The following is a 19,356-nucleotide window of genomic DNA, read 5'->3' as shown; positions in this document are numbered from 1 at the left end:
TCAGAATCTGCTTTTCAGTCGTCCGGTGAAACTAAGCCAGTTCACATTCACCCGACCGACCCCGATGCTGCTCCGACTCACATCTCAACGACGCTCGACTCCAAATAGGAAGAAGCGCTCATCCAGTTCCTCCGTGAGAACTGGGACATCTTCGCATGGAAGCCTTCTAACATGCCTGGAGTTCCCAGGGGGCTGGCTGAGCACCGTCTACGAGTCGACCCAAAGCTCAAGCCTGTGAAAGAACATCTTCGACGGTCCGTCGTCCAGAAGAGGAAAGCTATTGGCGAGGAGGTGGCTCGGCTCTTAGCAGCGGAGTTCATCCGAGAGATTTACCACTCCGAGTGGCTCGCCAATGTTGTCATGGTCCCCAAGAAGGACAAGTCACTTCGCATGTGCATTGACTTTAAACATATCAATCGGGCCTGCCCGAAAGATCATTTCCCCCTCCCCCGCATCGACCAGGTAGTCGACTCGACCGCGGGGTGTGAGCGTTTGTCTTTTCTAGATGCTTATTCAGGGTACCATCAGATCCGTCTGTATGGACCCGACGAGATCAAAACGGCTTTCATCACCCCATTCGGGTGCTTCTGTTACATCACCATGCCCTTCGGCCTCAAGAATGCTGGAGCCACGTTCATGAGGATGATTCGGAAGTGTTTGCTCACTCAGATCAGTGGGAACATAGAAGCATACATGGATGATATTGTGGTTAAGTCACGAAAAGGTTCCGACCTACTGACTGACCTCGCCGAAACCTTTGCTAACCTCAGGAGATATGATATCAAACTCAATCCATCAAAGTGCACATTCGGAGTTCCAGGTGGAAAGTTACTCGGTTTCCTCGTTTTCGAACGAGGAATCGACGCCAATCCCGAGAAAGTTGGCACCATACTCCGGATGAAGCGCCCTGTGCGTGTACACGATGTCCAGAAGCTTACAGGTTGCTTGGCCGCTCTAAGTCGATTCATTTCTCGTCTCGGTGAAAAGGCGTTGCCTCTTTACCGACTGATGAAGAAGTCTGACAAGTTCGAGTGGACTCCAGAAGCTAATGCAGCGTTCGCAGAGCTCAAAGCTCTGCTCTCCACCCAGCCGGTGCTTGCTGCCCCAATCAGTAAAGAGCCTCTGCTGCTTTACATTGCAGCCACGGGACAAGTTGTCAGTACAGTACTTACGGTCGAGTGGGAAGAAGAAGGAAAGGCCTTCAGAGTTCAGCGCCCAGTATATTATGTGTCTGAAGTTTTGACTCCTTCGAAGCAAAGATATCCCCATTACCAGAAGCTTGTATATGGGATTTACATGACCACGAAGAAGGTTGCACACTACTTCTCTGACCATTCCATTACAGTCGTCAGCGACGCTCCACTGTCAGAGATTTTGCACAACAGAGATGCAAATGGTCGAGTGGCGAAGTGGGCGATTGAACTCCTTCCCCTAGATATCAAGTTTGAAGCAAAGAAGGCTATCAAGTCCCAAGCAATTGCAGATTTCGTCGCCCAGTGGATTGAACAGCAGCTTCCGACCCAAGTTCACTCAAAGCACTGGACCATGTTCTTCGATGGATCTAAGATGCTGAATGGTTCCGGTGCTGGGGTAGTATTGGTCCCCCCCGAGGAGATAAGCTCAGATATGTTCTCCAGATTCACTTCGATTCCTCCAATAATGAAGCAGAATATGAAGCACTCTTGTATGGGTTGCGCATGGCCATCTCACTCGGCGTCCGGCGCCTCATGGTCTACGGCGACTCAGATTTTGTGGTTAATCAGGTGATGAAGGAGTGGGACGTCAGAAGCCCAGCTATGACTGGCTACTGCAACGCAGTAAGAAAGCTAGAAAAGAAATTCGAGGGGTTAGAGCTTCATCACATCCCCCGACTGAAAAATCAAGCAGCTGATGATCTGGCAAAGATAGGCTCCAAGAGAGAAGCCATTCCCAGCAATGTGGTTTTGGAGCACATCCGCTCGCCGTCAGTCCAGGAGGATCCTTTCACAGAAGAAGCCCCGCAACCGAAAAGTGCCACAGATCCGACTGAAGTCGAAATTCCTGCTGTGGTCGACCTAGTCATGGAGGTCTTGGCTATCACTCCCGACTGGACGATACCATACATCACGTATATCTTGAGGAAAGAACTTCCAGAGGATGAAGAAGAGGCTCGACAGATCGTCCGTCGATCTAAAGCTTTCACAGTCATAAAAGGACAGGTGTATAGAGAAAGCGTGACTGAAATCGGTCAGAAGTGCATAACGCCAGAAGAAGGTCAGATGATCCTTGATGATATCCACTCGGGGACCTGTGGTCACCATGCGTCCTCTCGGACCATTGTGGCCAAAGCATACCAAGCGGGTTTTTTCTGGCCCAGGGCAAACGAAATGGCGAAAGAGATAGTCGACAAGTGTGAAGGCTGCCAGTTCTACTCCAACATGTCGCACAAGCCGGCATCAGCTCTGAGGACCATTCCACTCGTCTGGCCCTTCGCTGTTTGGGGACTGGACATGGTTGGTCCACTGAGAACAGGCAGGAGCGGATTCACACATGTGCTTGTGGCAGTCAACAAGTTTACCAAATGGATTGAAGCCAAGCCTATCAAAAATCTTGATGCTAGCACTGCTATCAGTTTCGTCAGAGAGTTGATATTCAGATATGGGGTCCCGCATAGCATCATCACTGACAATGGGTCAAACTTCGATTCAGACAAGTTCAGAGCTTTTTGCGCCTCTCAAGGCATACGAGTCGGCTACGCGTCGGTCGCGCATCCCCAGTCGAACGGACAAGCTGAAAGAGCAAATGGTCTAATTCTCAAAGGATTGAAGCCTCGACTGATGCATGATCTCAAGCACGCAGCAGGCGCTTGGGTCGACGAGCTTCCGTCAGTTTTGTGGGGACTGAGGACCACCCCGAACCGGTCGACTGGAAGAACGCCATTCTTTCTGGTTTACGGAGCCGAAGCCGTTCTGCCGAGTGATCTACTTCACAACGCCCCTAGAGTCGAGCTTTACAACGAAGACGAAGCAGAGCAAGCCCGGCAAGATGTAGTCGACCTCCTAGAGGAGGAGAGGGAAATGGCTATGATCAGATCGACCATCTATCAGCAAGACTTGCGTCAATTCCATGCCAGAAATGTGAAGAGCCGAGCCTTCCAAGAAGGATATTTGGTCCTCCGAGTGGATCAGCAGAAACCACACAAACTTGCTCCTACTTGGGAAGGCCCCTTCATCATCACCAGAGTCCTCCACAATGGAGCATATCATCTCTACAACGTTGGTCGCCGGATCGACGAGCCACGAGCTTGGAATGCGGAACTACTCCGCCCATTTTACACTTGAATTCTCACTCGGACGAGATGTAATAAGGAAAAATTTCCTGCAGTACATTTTTATCAAAGACAAGAGTGTTCCAATAATTGCTGTCACTTTTGTTTGCATGCGAAATCCCCCAGCGGGTGACTTAGCTGCGAATCCGTTTCGCCTAAGTTTGAAAAATCCTACCGAGTGGAGAGCAATCCTCCCACTTGGGGGCTTAGCTGCAGTCCAGTACTCGCCTAAGTTCTCCCACTCGGGGGCTTAGCTGCAGTCCAGCACTCGCCTAAGTTTGAAAAATCCTACCGAGTGGAGAGCAATCCTCCCACTCGGGGGCTTAGCTGCAGTCCAGTACTCGCCTAAGTTCTCCCACTCGGGGGCTTAGCTGCAGTCCAGCACTCGCCTAAGTTTGAAAAAATCCTACTGAGTGGAGAGCAATCCTCCCACTTGGGGGCTTAGCTGCAGTCCAGTACTCGCCTAAGTTCTCCCACTTAGAGACTTAGCTGCAGTCAGGCACTCGCCTAAGTTTGGAAAAATCCTACTGAGTGGAGAGCAATCCTCCCACTCGGGGGCTTGGCTGCAGTCCAGTACTCGCCTAAGTTCTCCCACTCGGGGGCTTAGCTGCAGTCCAGCACTCGCCTAAGTTTGAAAAAATCCTACCAAGTGGAGAGCAATCCTCCCACTCAGGGGCTTAGTTGCAGTCCAGTACTCGCCTAAGTTCTCCCACTTAGAGACTTAGCTGCAGGCAGGCACTCACCTAAGTTTGAAAAAATCCTACCGAGTGGAGAGCAATCCTCCCACTCGGGGGCTTAGCTGCAGTCCAGTACTCGCCTAAGTTCTCCCACCTAGAGACTTAGCTGCAGTCAGGCACTCGCCTAAGTTTGAAAAAATCCTACCGAGTGGAGAGCAAACCTCCCACTCGGGGGCTTAGCTGCAGCCCCGCGCTCGCCTAAGTGTTTAGAAATCCTACATAGTGAGAGCAGACCTCCCACTCGGAGGCTTAGCCGCAGCCCAGCGCTCGCCTAAGTGTTTAAAAATCCTACCGAGTGAGAGCAAACCTCCCACTCGGGGGCTTAGCTGCAGCCCAGCGCTCGCCTAAGTGTTTAAAAACCCTATCGAGTGAGAGCAAACCTCCCACTCGGGGACTTAGCTGAGGCCCAGTGCTTGCCTAAGTACAGGACACAACCCAATCCGCAAGGACGACGAGGCGCAAGTCGACTGCTACCTTCTCCTTCGGAGTTGCGCCGCAAATACAAGGTTATTCCAAGTGAAGATCGAATTCCACTCGACGGATCAAACCATGAAGATATTCAAATTGAAATCAAGTTCAGATAAAGCCTAAAAGGTCCCAGACCTCAGATCAAAGTACTCGAGCCCTCGGCTCGGCGGAGTTTAACGGTTACAAATCCACTCGGCATTCCGAGGCAAATTTAAAGTGAAGCATAAAAGTTTTTCATTCCTCAGGAGGAGGACTGGAAGGGGCGACGAACTCGTCCAAGTCGATCCCGTCTGCAATACGAGTGGCGGCAGCAATGAAAGTCTCCATGAAGTCTTGAAAGTTGTGCTTCCTGGTATTGGCGACTTGGATGGCGGCCAGCTTTTCTTCTTGCGCTTCCTTGCAATGGACGCGGACTAGAGACAGAGCGACATCAACACCACATCTAGCAGAAGATTTCTTCCATTCCGCCACTCGACCTGGGACTTCATTAAGTCGAGCCATCAGGGACTCGAGGTCGTTCTGAAGCGTCGTCCCAGGCCAGAGTGATGTGTCGATCCACGACATCGCAACCTTCAGTCGAGCAAGATAGTCAACCACGCTGGCAATACGAGACTCCAGACGGAGCATGTTCATTGCAGCCTCGTCCTTCACAAGGGAGTTAGCAGGGTCCAAGCCTGGCTCCACTCGACGGGTCTTCTCTTCAAAGTTCTGACAGAATTCTGCAAACACGATTCAAGAATAAGACAGTGACCCTACACAGACTTGGTAACTGCAAGACAGTCGGGGCAGAGTAATTACCTTCGAGCACGACGAACAGCTTCTTGGCGAGTCCACCAAGATAAGCCTCCAGATCATTCCTCTTCCCCGCTAGCTCACCTGCCTTGTCGTGCAGAGCCACGTTGTCGTTCTTCAGTCGGCTGACCTCTTGATTGGCTACCTCGAGAGCAGCTTTCAGTCTGGAGTTCTCCTGCTCAAGAGCTCCGACCGAGGCCATTTTCTCTTCAGCAAGCCTCGTTTTATCCAAGACCTCCTTCTGTGCCTCCGCAAGATCTTGATCCTTCTTCTTCAGAGCTTCCTCCAGTTTATCTGCGGCGCGTCGAGCGAAATCAACATCAAGAATGGACAAGAAAGAAAAGCCACTCATCAAGAATGGAGAACCTCACCAGCCATACCTTTTTCTTCTTCTTGCGCCTTCTTCAAATTCTCCTGAGCAAGCTTCAAGTTAAGGTTGAGCTGGATCTGCTGATTCTCCAACTCAGTATAGCGAGCTACAAGTTCGCAGGATTTCTGTAAAAAGAAAAATCAGTCGACAGACGTCCAAAATAAGTTGCTTCCGAGTAACTAAGAGACAATGATGACGTTTCTAAGACTACAGCCAAATCAAGAACATTCGAGAGTAGTCTCGGGGACTACACCTAGTGGGTGCACTCAGCGTGCCCCCAATGTAAAAAAAAAGTCGACTGCCCGCAGTCGACCGGATACAGTCCCATTCGACATGGCCTGACCAGACCGAGTGAAGAAATACAGCTACAGCAACACAATATAAAGACTATAGTCGACTGCCAGCAGTCCACCGTAGTCTCGGGTACTACACCCAGTGGGTGCACTTAGCGTGCCCCCACTCGTCCAAGAATTGGCAGACACACCCAGTGGGTGTACAGATACAAAGATCTTCGGAAAATAGATTCTTCAAACAGCATATCACAACAGACCAAGTGTTGAGTCGACTGACCTGGATGTTGCTCTGAAGAGCCGAGCTCGCGTCATAAGCTGCTTGGCTGGCCTCCCGAGCCACCTTCACTTGCTCCATCATGATCCCTGCCTGGCGTATAGCCTCTTTTGCGGCAGCCTCTTGGTCCTCAGGGACAGGGTACGCGGCAAAAAGCGAAGGCGGATCCGCAGTCGACGTCGAAGGCCGAACACTTGTCAGAGGAATGGCGAAAGTCACAGAAGCCCGAGCAGTGTCACCACCATCCCGAGCTACGGCCTCAGACGCCGGAGCAGATTGGGGGGTCTTGTCAGCCGACGCCCTCTTGTTCCTCCTCACTCTCAGCGGTTCGTTGTCGTCGTCATCCGGGAGGTCGATAACATGAGGAGGGGCTACAAGGGAAACATTCAATCGACCAGAGTTGCAATAAATGTTCAGTCGACTCAAAGCGGAATGTCAGTAATCGTACCAGGGTTGGAGGTAACAGCATCCTCCATCTCTTGGTCGTCGTCCTTGGCAGAGATCTCAGAAGTAGCAGCACTGCAAGTCTCGAAAGTCAGTCAGTTGGCTCAATGAATCGACCAAGGATCTGTCCACGGTCGACAAAGGAAAACAAGTTTTATTATTACCCAGAAATGGTGGGGACGGCCATCTTCATCTTGGGCAGAGCCTTGGGCTGCTTGGACGGCGTCGCGCGTGGGTGCTTGGGAGCCTTTCCAGTCGGCGTAGGAGAAGAGGTCCGAGGGCGTTTCGACGACTGCCCAACAGGAGCAGTCGCCCTACCACGCTCCCGCGCTGGGTCGTGTGTGAGCTTGGATCGCCCCCCCGGGCGGGGGGGGGGGGGGGGTTCAACCTCCTCCTCCTCCTCTTCGCTAGAGTCGACGTCGTCGCCTCCCTCTCCTTCACCGTCGGACTCCCACTCGCCTTGATCGTCTTCGCTCTCACCTCCGCTCGCCTCCCCTTCCTCAGTTGGCCCCTGTGCCCCGTTGGGCGTCGAGTACATCTCGGTAGTCGCTTGGAAAGCAACAGACAAGACGAAAGTCAATCGACCTACTCAAAGAAGACCAATGAAGAAAACAAGATCTCAGTCAGGAGCATAAAGACATACCTGGTCCACGTCATACGAGTTGTCGAGTGGAATTACCCTCCTGGCTCCTCGGGGGTTGTCTTTGTTCCCCGTGATGCTCGACAGCCACCCCTCCAGCATCTCGTCAGTAACCTCCTCCGGGTGGACCCGAGTGGTGTCGTCGAGACCCGAGTACAGCCACATCGGGTGGTCACGAGCCTGGAGCGGTTGGATGCGCCTCCGGAGGAAGACCTCCAGCAAGTCCATACCAGTCACGCCCTCACGGACAAGCTCAACCACTCGACCAGCTAGTACTTTGACTTGGGCCTTTTCCTCCGGCGTCACTTTCAGAGAAGCAGGTTTTTCAGCTCGGTCGAGAGAGAAAGGGGGAAGTCCGGTCGACTGCCCTGGGGTCGCCTGGTCTTGACAGTAAAACCAGGTCGCCTGCCAACCGCGGACCGACTCCGGGAAAATGATAGATGGAAAACAACTCTTTCCCCTCGTCTGGATCACCAGGCCCCCGCACAGCTGAATCACCTGCGTCCTTTCGTCACTCGACTTGGCCTTCTTGACCGATTGAGAACGGCAGGTAAAGATGTGCTTGAAGAGTCCCCAATGGGGGCGGCAACCCAAGAAACCCTCACACATGGAAATGAAAGCAGCAAGATATACGATGGAGTTGGGAGTGAAGTGGTGGAGCTGCACTCCGAAGAAGTTCAGAAAGCTCCGGAAAAAAGGATGGGGCTGCAGAGAAAACCCTCGGTCGATATGGGTGGCTAGGAGCACACACTCACCGTCGCGAGGCTGAGGTTTGATCTCTCTCCCCGGGAGACGCGCAGCTTCGTGGGGAATGATTCCCCCCTCGACCATGTCGTCGAGGTCTTCTTGCGGGATCACCGACGGCATCCAGTCGCCCTGGATCCAGCCGCGGGGCAGAGCAGACCTTGAGGAAGATCCGCCCCGAGCAGATCTCTTCCCTTTCCCCTACGCCGCCGCCTTCTTCGCGCGCTCCAGAGCGGATGTCTTGTCCTTCGCCATCGTCGCTGGCAAATCTCGCACGGGTCTGTGGCGCTAGGGTGAGAGCGGAGGTGGCGGAGGAGCTTGCGAAGGGAGAGAGGAAGAAGAGAGCACACTGTTTGGAAACCCCGAGCCGGCTACTTATAAGAGGCCGCTCCCGAGTGGCTGACTGGTAGGCCCAGGCAATCCAGTCAAATCCCGCAGCGGACGCGCGCGCAGTACGTGGCGAAAAAGGTGGCGTGGAAATCGAGGAGCTTCCGCTTTATCGCTTTCGATTACTGCGGCCGCTCCCGTCCCGCGTGCTTCCCGAAACCTCGATCCCCACTCAAACTCTTTCCCCACTCAAACCTCGATCCATTCGGGGGCTAATGATGAAGCTATGTACCTAGAGTAGGGGCACGGACCTGTCCAAAGAGCCCTACCCAAGGACATCCCTAGAAGAAGTCACCTTTTCAATCGACTTGAAGGTATCCCACTCGACGGGTTCAAGACACTCGACCAAGAAGCTATCACTCGACCATGAAGCCAACCACTCGACTGCCAGGAGACCTAAAGTCACTCCGCAGGCAAATGGTCGGCTATTAAGTAGTCTTTATGGTCATTATAGCACATTATTAGGGGCGTTACTAGTAACGCCCAACCTTAAATGTACCTTAAACCCTGCATCACTGAGGGCAGGAGAGGGCCAGCGAACTCTATATAAGCCACCCCCTCCTCAGTATGAGGGGTTCGCACCCCTGTTATTCACACACACATAATCCAATCGACCGCCTCCGGGCACCGAGACTTAGGGCTGTTACTTCCTCCGAGAAGGGCCTGAACTCGTAATCCTAGTGTGTTTACAACTTCCCAATAGCTGAGATCTAGCCTCTCCATACACACCCCCCTACATCACTGTCATAGTTAGAACCACGACACTGGGTGCGCCCCCTACCTCGTGGGCCCCCTGGTGGCCCTCCGACGCCAACTCCAACTCCATATATTGGCTTTCGAGGAGAAAAAAATCAGAGAGAAAGTTTCATCACGTTTTACGATATGGAGCCGCCGCCAAGCCCTAATCTCTCTCGGGAGGGTTGATCTGGAGTCCGTTCGGGGCTCCGGAGAGGGGGATTCGTCGTCGTCATCATCATCAACCATCCTCCATCACCAATTTCATGATGCTCACCGCCGTGCGTGAGTAATTGCATCGTAGGCTTGCTGGACGGTGATGGGTTGGATGAGATTTATCATGTAATCGAGTTAGTTTTGTTAGGGTTTGATCCCTAGTATCCACTATGTTCTGAGATTGATGTTGCTATGACTTTGCTATGCTTAATGCTTGTCACTAGGACCCGAGTGCCATGATTTCAGATCTGAACCTATTATGTTTTCATGAATATATGTGAGTTCTAGATCTTATCTTGCAAGTCTATAGTCACCTACTATGTGTTATGATCCGGCAACCCCGAAGTGACAATAATCGGGACCACTCCCGGTGATGACCATAGTTTGAGGAGTTCATGTATTCACTATGTGTTAATGCTTTGTTCCGGTTCTCTATTAAAAGGAGGCCTTAATATCCCTTAGTTTCCAATAGGACCCCGCTGCCACGGGAGGGTAGGACAAAAGATGTCATGCAAGTTCTTTTCCATAAGCACGTATGATTATTTACGGAATACATGCCTACATTATATTGATGAACTGGAGCTAGTTTTGTGTCACCCTATGTTATGACTGTTACATGATGAACCACATCCGGCATAATTATCCATCATTGATCCGGTGCCTACGATTTTTTCATATACTGGTTTACGCTTATTTACTTTTCCGTTTCTACTGTTACAATCACTACAAAAATACCAAAAACATTACTTTTGCTGTCTTTACTTTGTTACCGTTACCACCACTATCATATTACCTTGCTACTAAACACTTTGCTGCAGATACTAAGTTTCCAGGTGTGGTTGAATTGACAACTCAGCTGCTAATACTTGAGAATATTCTTTGGCTCCCCTTGTGTCCAATCAACAAATTTGGGTTGAATACTCTACCCTCGAAAACTGTTGCGATCCCCTATACTTGTGGGTTATCAAGACCTTTTTCTGGCACTGTTGCCGGGGAGCATAGCTCTATTATTTGAGTCACTTGGGATTTATATCTACTAGACACTATGAAGAACTTGAAAGACGCTAAGACAAAAATTTATCCCTCAACTACGAGGGGAGGTAAGGAACTGCCATCTAGCTCTGCACTTGATTCACCTTCTGTTATGAGTAAGCTAGCGACACCTAAACCTACTACTGCTATGAATTCTGATATGTCGCATGTTATTGATGATGCCACTTCTTCTATGCATGATACTTATGATGAAACTACTTCTATGCTTGATACTACTGTGCCACTTGGTGAATTTCTAGACGAGCAAATTTCTAAGTCTAGAGAAAGAGAAATTAGTGAACCTGAACACGATGATGTTAGTGATGATGAACCTATGCCTGTTATTCCTGAGGGTTATCTTTTTAATAATGAATCTTATGAAGCTATTCTTGCTTGTCCGGATAAACCTGAACGTAAGAGGTTACTAATTAAGTGGAGTAAGGAATCTTTTAGAGGTAGGATGAGACCCGACCCTGCTTTTGCTACTTCACCTATCTGTGTTCCTGATCAGGATTATTATGATATTACTGTTGATCCAGATATAATTACTTTGGTTGAATCTGATCCTTTTTATGGCTATGAATCTGAAACTGTTGTGGCACATCTTCGTAAGTTAGATGAAATAGCTGCCCTGTTTACTAATAATCTGAGATCGCGCCACTTTTATATACTCAAAGTATTTCCGTTCTCATTAAAGGGTGATGCTAAGAAATGGTTTAATTCTCTTGATCCTGCCTGTGTGCAAAGTCCCCAGGATATGATTTATTACTTCTCTACTAAATATTTCCCTGCTCATAAGAAACAAGCTGCTTTGAGGGAAATATACAATTTTGTGCAAATTGAAGAAGAGAGTCTCCCACAAGCTTGGGGGAGGCTTCTCAAGTTACTTAATGCTTTGCCTGATCATCCTCTTAAGAAACCTGAAATATTTGATATCTTTTATAATGGACTAACTGATGCTTCCAGAGATTACCTGGATAGTTGTGCTGGTTCTCTTTTCAGGGAAAGAACACTGGATGACGCTGAAATTTTATTGAATAATATGTTGGCAAATGAAAATAATTGGGCACCTCCTGAGCCACCTCCTGAGCCACCTCCCGAGCCAACTCCTGAGCCAGCTCTTGAGCCAATTACTGAGCCTATTCCTAAACCAACTCCGAAGAAGAGAGGTGTTCTATTTCTCAGTCCCGAAGATATGCAAGAGGCAAAGAAATCTATGAAAGAAAAAGGTATTAAAGCTGAAGATGTTAAGAATTTACCTCCTATTGAAGAAATACATGGTCTTAATTTACCGCCTGTTGAAGAAGTATATGATCTCAATTAATTATTTACTGAAGAACCTCCCAATATCCCGACACAGGTAGTAAAGGTAAATTCTCTCTATAGATATGATAAAATTGAAGTCCCTCCTACTAAAATTGCTAGTCAGTGCTTGGATGAGTTTGATGACTTTATGTTTAAGCAAGATGACTTTAATGTTTATTTTGGTAGACAATTAAAGCAGAATACCTTTATGATTAAACGCTTGAGTGATTATATGGATAATATTAGAGGTGAACTTAAACTTGTTAGCAAACATGCTTCTATGGTTACCACTCAAGTAGAACAAGTACTTAAAGCTCAGAAAGAAATGCTTGATGAAATGAATAGTAAGAAAAATGATTATGCTATTAGAGTGACTACTAGAACTGGTAGAATGACTCAGGAACCTTTGTATCCTGAAGGCCACCCTAAGAGAATCGAGCAAGATTCTCAAAGAAATAATATTGATGCACCTAGCTCTTCTAAAAGGAAGAAAAAGAAAAATGATAGAACCGTGCAAACTTCTAGTGAACCTATTGCTGAACCACCTGATAATCCAAATGATATCTCTATGTCTGATGCTGAAACACAATCTGGTAATGAACATGAACCTAGTGAAAATGTTAATGATGATGTTCATGATGATGCTCAACCTAGTAATGATAATGATGTAGAAGTTGAACCTGCTGTTGATCTTGATAACCCACAATCAAAGAATCAACGTTATGATAAAAGAGACTTCGTTGCTAGGAAACATGGTAAAGAAAGAGAACCATGGGTTCAGAAACCCGTGCCTTTTCCTCCGAAACCATCCAAGAAAAAGGATGATGAGGATTTTGAGCGCTTTGCTGAAATGATTAGACCTATCTTTTTGCGTATGCGATTGACTGATGTGCTCAAAACAAATCCTTATGCTAAGTATATGAAGGATATCATTACTAATAAAAGAAAGATACCGGAGGCTGAAATTTCCACCATGCTTGCTAATTACACTTTTAAGGGTGGAATACCAAAGAAACTTGGAGATCCAGGAGTACCTACTATACCATGCTCCATTAAAAGAAATTATGTTAAAACTGCTTTATGTGATCTTGGAGCCGGTGTTAGTGTTATGCCTCTCTCTTTATATCGTAGACTTGACTTGAATAAGTTGACACCTACTGAAATATCTTTGCAAATGGCTGATAAATCAACTGCTATACCTGTCGGTATTTGTGAGGATGTACCTGTTGTGGTTGCAAACGTTACTATTTTAACGGACTTTGTTATTCTTGATATTCCCGAGGATGATAGTATGTCTATTATTCTTGGAAGACCTTTCCTTAATACTGCAGGGGCTGTTGTTGATTGCAACAAAGGCAATGTCACTTTTCATGTTAATGGTAATGAGCATACGGTGCACTTTCCGAGGAAACAACCTCAAGTTTATAGTATCAACTCTATTGGAAAAATTCCATCGATTATATTTGGAGGTTTTGAATTTCCTCTTCCTACTGTCAAAAAGAAATATGATATACTTATTGTTGGGGATGTCCATATCCCCGTTGAGGTAACATAGTGTTATTCGAAATTTCTCCGGTTCCATGATTATCGGAATGAGTTTGTTAACAAGACTTGATCAACCTTGTTAGTGGATTCTTTTTGATGAGCATGAGATGGATGAAACTAGAAGCACAACCTTCTATACCCTCTTTATATTTTCTGTTCTTTAGTAGAAATAAAGTAAAATAGTATTTTTCTGTCTGTTTCCCGACTTATCCGTGCAATATAAAAATATCTCGAAAATAAAAGTCCTCAGAATGCCATGCCAATTTAATATGATTTTTTCGAGAATATTTAAGGATTTTTAGTGCAAAAATTACCGCGGGGGGAGCTGCCACCTGGTCACGAGGGTGGAGGGCGCGCCCTACCCCCCTGGGCGCGCCCCCCTACCTCGTGGGCCCACGGTGGCCCTCCTCCACTTATTCCTGCACCCATCTTCTTCCTCTGTCTCGCACAAACCCGAAAAACCAACTCAAGCTCATGTTCCAGCAACTTTTGCTGCGATTTTTGATCTCCTTGCTCAAAGCACCTCTCGCAAAACTGCTTGGGGAGATTGTTCCTTGGTATGTGACTCCTCCATTGGTCCAATTAGTTTTTGTTCTAGTGCTTTATTCATTCAAATTTGTGCTGCATAGGTGACCATGTTCTTGAGCTTGCATGTCAAATATATATGGTTCCAAGTAGTTCTAATGGTTGATATATGCTCTAGGCACTTGTATGAGTAGTTGCTATTAATCTTATTGAAGTTGGTTCACTTTTGTTTGAAGTTACTAAAAATTTCAGAATTATTTTCAGAGAAAACAATATGCTTAGGAGGATGTTCCAAGGTGGTTCTTCAAGGAAGCAAGGTCCCAGACTTGCAATGCGTGATGGTGACGAGGAACCACCAAGAGACGCTCTCATGAGGCCCTGTGAATGGCCTTCGGAAAATTTTATGAATCAAGTGGGAATTAAAGAAGAATTTTATGCATATGTGCGTAATGCCGGTCTTGAGGACTTTGAAGCTGATAAATGCCCCCAGTATCGTTATCTCACAAGTTCATTTGTGGGGAGGTTTGATTATTCATCTTCGCGTAATTCTCCTTCAGTCATGTTTGACCTTTATGACAAGTCTTATACCATGGACTTAGAGGATTTCACTCGTGCATGCAAACTTCCATCTTGGGGTAGTATCAGGGATCCCCCTAAATCTGAATATAGAGATTTTCTTGCTAGAATAACTGTGGGGGAATCTAGAGATATAGCACAGGCCACTATAGGGAGCATTCACTTTCTTGCTATACATTATTTTGCTCTCTTCATTGGTAGATGTATAAGTGCTAAGGATGAAGCATGTCACATGTGTGCCCCTAATCTCAGCATTCTCAGAAGTGCTGTGTTAGGGGACCAAGCTTATCATATGGAAGCCATTGTAGCTCGTAAGTTGCATCTTAATAGACGTAACGGAGATTTCTTTGGAGGAATTTATGCAACCCGCTTAGCTAATTTTCTTGATGTAGACATTCGTGAGGGTGATGTGGAGTTGCCCACTTCTTATTTAGATCTTGATCCTATGTTTTCCCACCAGTTCATTGAGAGGACTGGACCACCTTACCAGTATCGACTAATCTTTGACAGACGGCGTGTGGTCCGTGTTGCTCTTCCTGCTCCTACCTTCTTTGATTTTCAGGTGAGAGGAAGATATATTATTACCAAAGAGGAGGTAGATGAGTACGAGAGGGGAGTGGAAGCAGCCCGACGCCGTGCTACTGCTCAGCAGGCGGTAGCCACTGCATCGCAGTACGACCCCAGCTTCACCTACGGATATCAGCCAGGTTATCCCTGGCAATAGACCAACTTAGGCCAAAAGCCTAAGCTTGGGGGAGTACGTATTTCCCACCGACATTACATTCATGTTCACACTCATTGCTAGATGTCGGTGCTCATACTCTTTCATTGTAATATCCATGCTAGTTTATTTTCCTTTTTCCTGCTTTCTTCTTGTGTGTTTAATAAACCTTAAGAAAAACAAAAAAATTAGTGTTAGTCTACTTTCCATGCTTGTAGTAGAATTAAAAAGAAAACCCAAAAATATTTCCCGTCCTTCTTTTGCTTGTTGGGAGCTTTCCCGTATAAATAGTTTTTATTTTTCTTTTCCTTTCTTTGGGGGTCGAGAAGACTATATTGAAAATGCTTAGTAGCTCTTATATGCAAGATTGTTTATTTAACTTAGAGCCCATATTACTTGTCTTCTCTCTTGAGTTGAATGCTTGCAGATTCCAGCTTAGTCCAATGCACGTGCACTCTTATTATTATACACACCGTTCGGTCGTGCAAGTGAAAGGCAATAATGATGATATATGATGGACTCATTGGGATGAGAAAAGCTGGTATGAACTCGACCTCTCTTGTTTTTGTAAATATGATGATTCATCGTTCCTGATTCAGCTATTATGAAGTAAACATATTTGCAATGACATTTAGAGATTATAGTTGCTTGTGCCATGCTTGATTAGCTATGAGTTATAATGGTTAACCTTGCGTGCCAACATGCTATTGAGATGATTATGATGTGGTATGATAGGATGGTATCCTCCTTTAAATGAATTGAGTGACTCGACTTGGCACATGTTCACGCATGTAGTTGAATCAAATCAACATAGCCTTCATGATATTTATGTTCATGGTGGATTATATCCTACTCATGCTTATATTCGGTGTGAATTAATTTTAATGCATGTTTACGACTGTTGTCGCTCTCTCAGTTGGTCGCTTCCCAGTCTTTTGCTAGCCTTCACCTGTACTAAGCGGGAATACTGCTTGTGCATCCAAACTCCTTAAACCCCAAAGTTGTTCCATATGAGTCCACTATACCTTCCTATATGCGGTATCTACCTGCCGTTCCAAGTAAATTTGTATGTGCCAAACTCCAAACCTTCAAATGAAATTCTGTTTTGTATGCTCGAGCAGCTCATGTGCAACTATGGCTGCCTATATCTTCCATGTTAGGTGGGTTATTCTCAAGAGGAGTGGACTCCGCTCCTCATTCACGAGAAAGGGCCGGTAACCGGGATGCCCAGTCCCATGATCCAAAAAGATCAAAGCAAATCAAAATAATTAAACAAAACTCCCCCTGGGACCCGTTGAATGTTGGAGGCACTCGTTGTTTCGAGCAAGCCATGGATTGATGCTTGTGGAGGAGGGGGAGTATAAACCTTTACCATTCTGTTTGGGAACTGCCTATAATGCATGTAGTATGGAAGATACAGCCATCTCATAGTTGTTGCATTGACAGTGAAAGTATGCCGCTCAAAATATTATTTATCTCTATTTCAAAAATCGAGCTCTGGCACCTCTACAAATCCCTGCTTCCCTCTGCGAAGGGCCTATCTATTTAATTTTATGTTGAGTCATCACCCTTCTTATTAAAAAGCACCCGCTGGAGAGCACACTGTCGTTTGCATTCATTATGATTGGTTTATATTGGGTATGACTTGACTGGATCTCTTTTACCATGAATTACAATGTTTAGTCAGTCCTTGATCTTTAAAGGTGCTCTGCATTTATGTTTTGCGGTCTCAAAAAGGGCTAGCGAGATACCATTTTGTTATATCATGTTATGACTATTTTGAGAAAGTGTTGTCATCCGAGTTTTATTATTATGGCTCGCTAGCTGATTATGCTATTGATATGAGTAATTGTGAGACCTACGTGTTATTGTGAGTATGGTTAGTTCATAATAATTGCTGAAACTTGAATGCTGGTTTTTATGTTTACAACAACAAGAGCAAACAGAGTTTGTAAAAGTTTTTATTTTTCTCTTTCAGTTTGTCAACTGAATTGCTTGAGGACAAGCAAGGGTTTAAGCTTGGGGGAGTTGATACGTCTCCGTCGTATCTACTTTTCCAAACACTTTTGCCCTTGTTTTGGACTCTAACTTGTATGATTTGAATGGAACTAACCCGGACTGACGCTGTTTTCAGCAGAATTGCCATGGTGTTGTTTTATGTGCAGAAAACAAAAGTTCTCGGAATGACCTAAAACTCCACGGAATATCTTAGAATAAATAATAAAAAATCCTCGCCAAATATGAAGACCAGGGGGCCCACACCCTGTCCACGAGGGTGGGGGGCGCGCCCCTCCCCCTGGGCGCGCCCCCTACCTCGTGGCCCCCCTGGTGGCCCTCGGACGCCAACTCCAACTCCATATATTGGCTTTCAAGGAGAAAAAAATCAGAGAGAAAGTTTCATCACGTTTTACGATACGGAGTCGCCGCCAAGCCCTAATCTCTCTCGGGAGGGCTGATCTGGAGTCCGTTCGGGGCTCCGGAGAGGGGGATTCATCGCCGTCGTCATCATCAACCATCCTCCATCACCAATTTCATGATGCTCACCGCCGTGCGTGAGTAATTGCATCGTAGGCTTGCTGGACGGTGATGGGTTGGATGAGATTTATCATGTAATCGAGTTAGTTTTGTTAGGGTTTGATCCCTAGTATCCACTATGTTCTGAGATTGATGTTGCTATGACTTTGCTATGCTTAATGCTTGTCACTAGGGCCCGAGTGCCATGATTTCAGATCTGAACCTATTATGTTTTCATGAATATATGTGAGTTCTAGATCCTATCTTGCAAGTCTATAGTCACCTACTATGTGTTATGATCCGGCAACCCCGAAGTGACAATAACCGGGACCACTCCCGGTGATGACCATAGTTTGAGGAGTTCATGTATTCACTATGTGTTAATGCTTTGTTCCGGTTCTCTATTAAAAGGAGGCCTTAATATCCCTTAGTTTCCAATAGGACCCCACTGCCACGGGAGGGTAGGACAAAAGATGTCATGCAAGTTCTTTTCCATAAGCACGTATGACTATTTACGGAATACATGCCTACATTATATTGATGAACTGGAGCTAGTTTTGTGTCACCCTATGTTATGACTGTTACATGATGAACCACATCCGGCATAATTATCCATCATTGATCCGGTGCCTACGAGTTTTCTATATACTGGTTTACGCTTATTTACTTTTCTGTTGCTACTGTTACAATCACTACAAAAATACCAAAAACATTACTTTTGCTGTCTTTACTTTGTTACCGTTACCACCACTATCATATTACCTTGCTACTAAACACTTTGCTGCAGATACTAAGTTTCCAGGTGTGGTTGAATTGACAACTCAGCTGCTAATACTTGAGAATATTCTTTGGCTCCCCTTGTGTCGAATCAACAAATTTGGGTTGAATACTCTACCCTCGAAAACTGTTGCGATCCCCTATACTTGTGGGTTATCAACGCCCACCGTGGGGCTATCTCACGATGGTTTCAAAGTTCTTGGAGGGCCGCTTTGAAGGACTCGAGGGCTACGCCGTAGGCCGGATGACTAACAGTCGTCGCGGCAAGCTTTATATCGACGATGCAGGCTGGGGCCCCGAGGCCGGCTCAGTTGAGTACGGGTACCGGGTCCCCTTTGGTGGCATACACGTTTTCATTGGCAAGATCGGAGAACCGGGCCCTGAGCTGGATATCTGCACTGACCTCGTCGAAACGGCTCAGCGTGCGCGATCTGCCCGGGTTAAACCGGCCATGAAGCGTGCCTTCGTGGGAGTCAAACATGGAGGAGGTCATGAGGATGGATCGGGATCTGGCAGCGAGACCGTTATTTACTCCGGCGATGAGTCATCAACCGGAGAAACCGAATCTCTATATCTGCTACAAGATGGCCGGATTGGGGGCTGTTCCGACGGCGACAGTATTCCGGACCCCTCTGATTTGCCCAACCGAGTTGGAATATTCATGGACGGCACACAAGCAGCACTTCATTCTTCGACCGCTGCGGCAACAACCTCCGGTTCAGCAGCGGCGACGGCTGCCGGGGCAGGAGGCCCTGTGCGCCCGCCAGCTCAAGTTCTATCAAAGCTATTTGATGCATTGGCTGTGCTTATGGCGGAAGCTAATCCGGCGGATCAGGACGTCCACAACACGGAGATTGCAATGGTAAGGGAACAGATCACCCAGGCCAAGGCGGACTTGGCAGCTGAGGATACCAGGATGGCCACAGAGCGGGCCGCTCTAGACACACAAGCCTA

At 47.0% G+C, this 19,356-nt stretch overlaps 1 long non-coding RNA gene across 1 annotated transcript; it reads right to left on the bottom strand.

Annotated features, from left to right (window-relative positions):
• Nucleotides 1-6,560: 6,560 nt before the first annotated feature.
• On the bottom strand, nt 6,561-6,896 carry LOC147983677 (uncharacterized). The gene is made up of 3 exons (XR_015615001.1): nt 6,850-6,896; nt 6,690-6,760; nt 6,561-6,612 (listed from the first exon to the last, which is right to left on the bottom strand). It is a non-coding gene; the product is annotated as an uncharacterized LOC147983677 (long non-coding RNA).
• Nucleotides 6,897-19,356: the final 12,460 nt, after the last annotated feature.

Source organism: Triticum urartu, chromosome 2A, assembly GCF_056163025.1.
Source record: "Triticum urartu cultivar PI428250 chromosome 2A, HENAU_Tu73, whole genome shotgun sequence".
NCBI lineage: Eukaryota > Viridiplantae > Streptophyta > Magnoliopsida > Poales > Poaceae > Triticum > Triticum urartu.
Note: the sequence above shows the minus strand (reverse complement) of the source record. Positions and strands in the feature narration are given on the sequence as shown.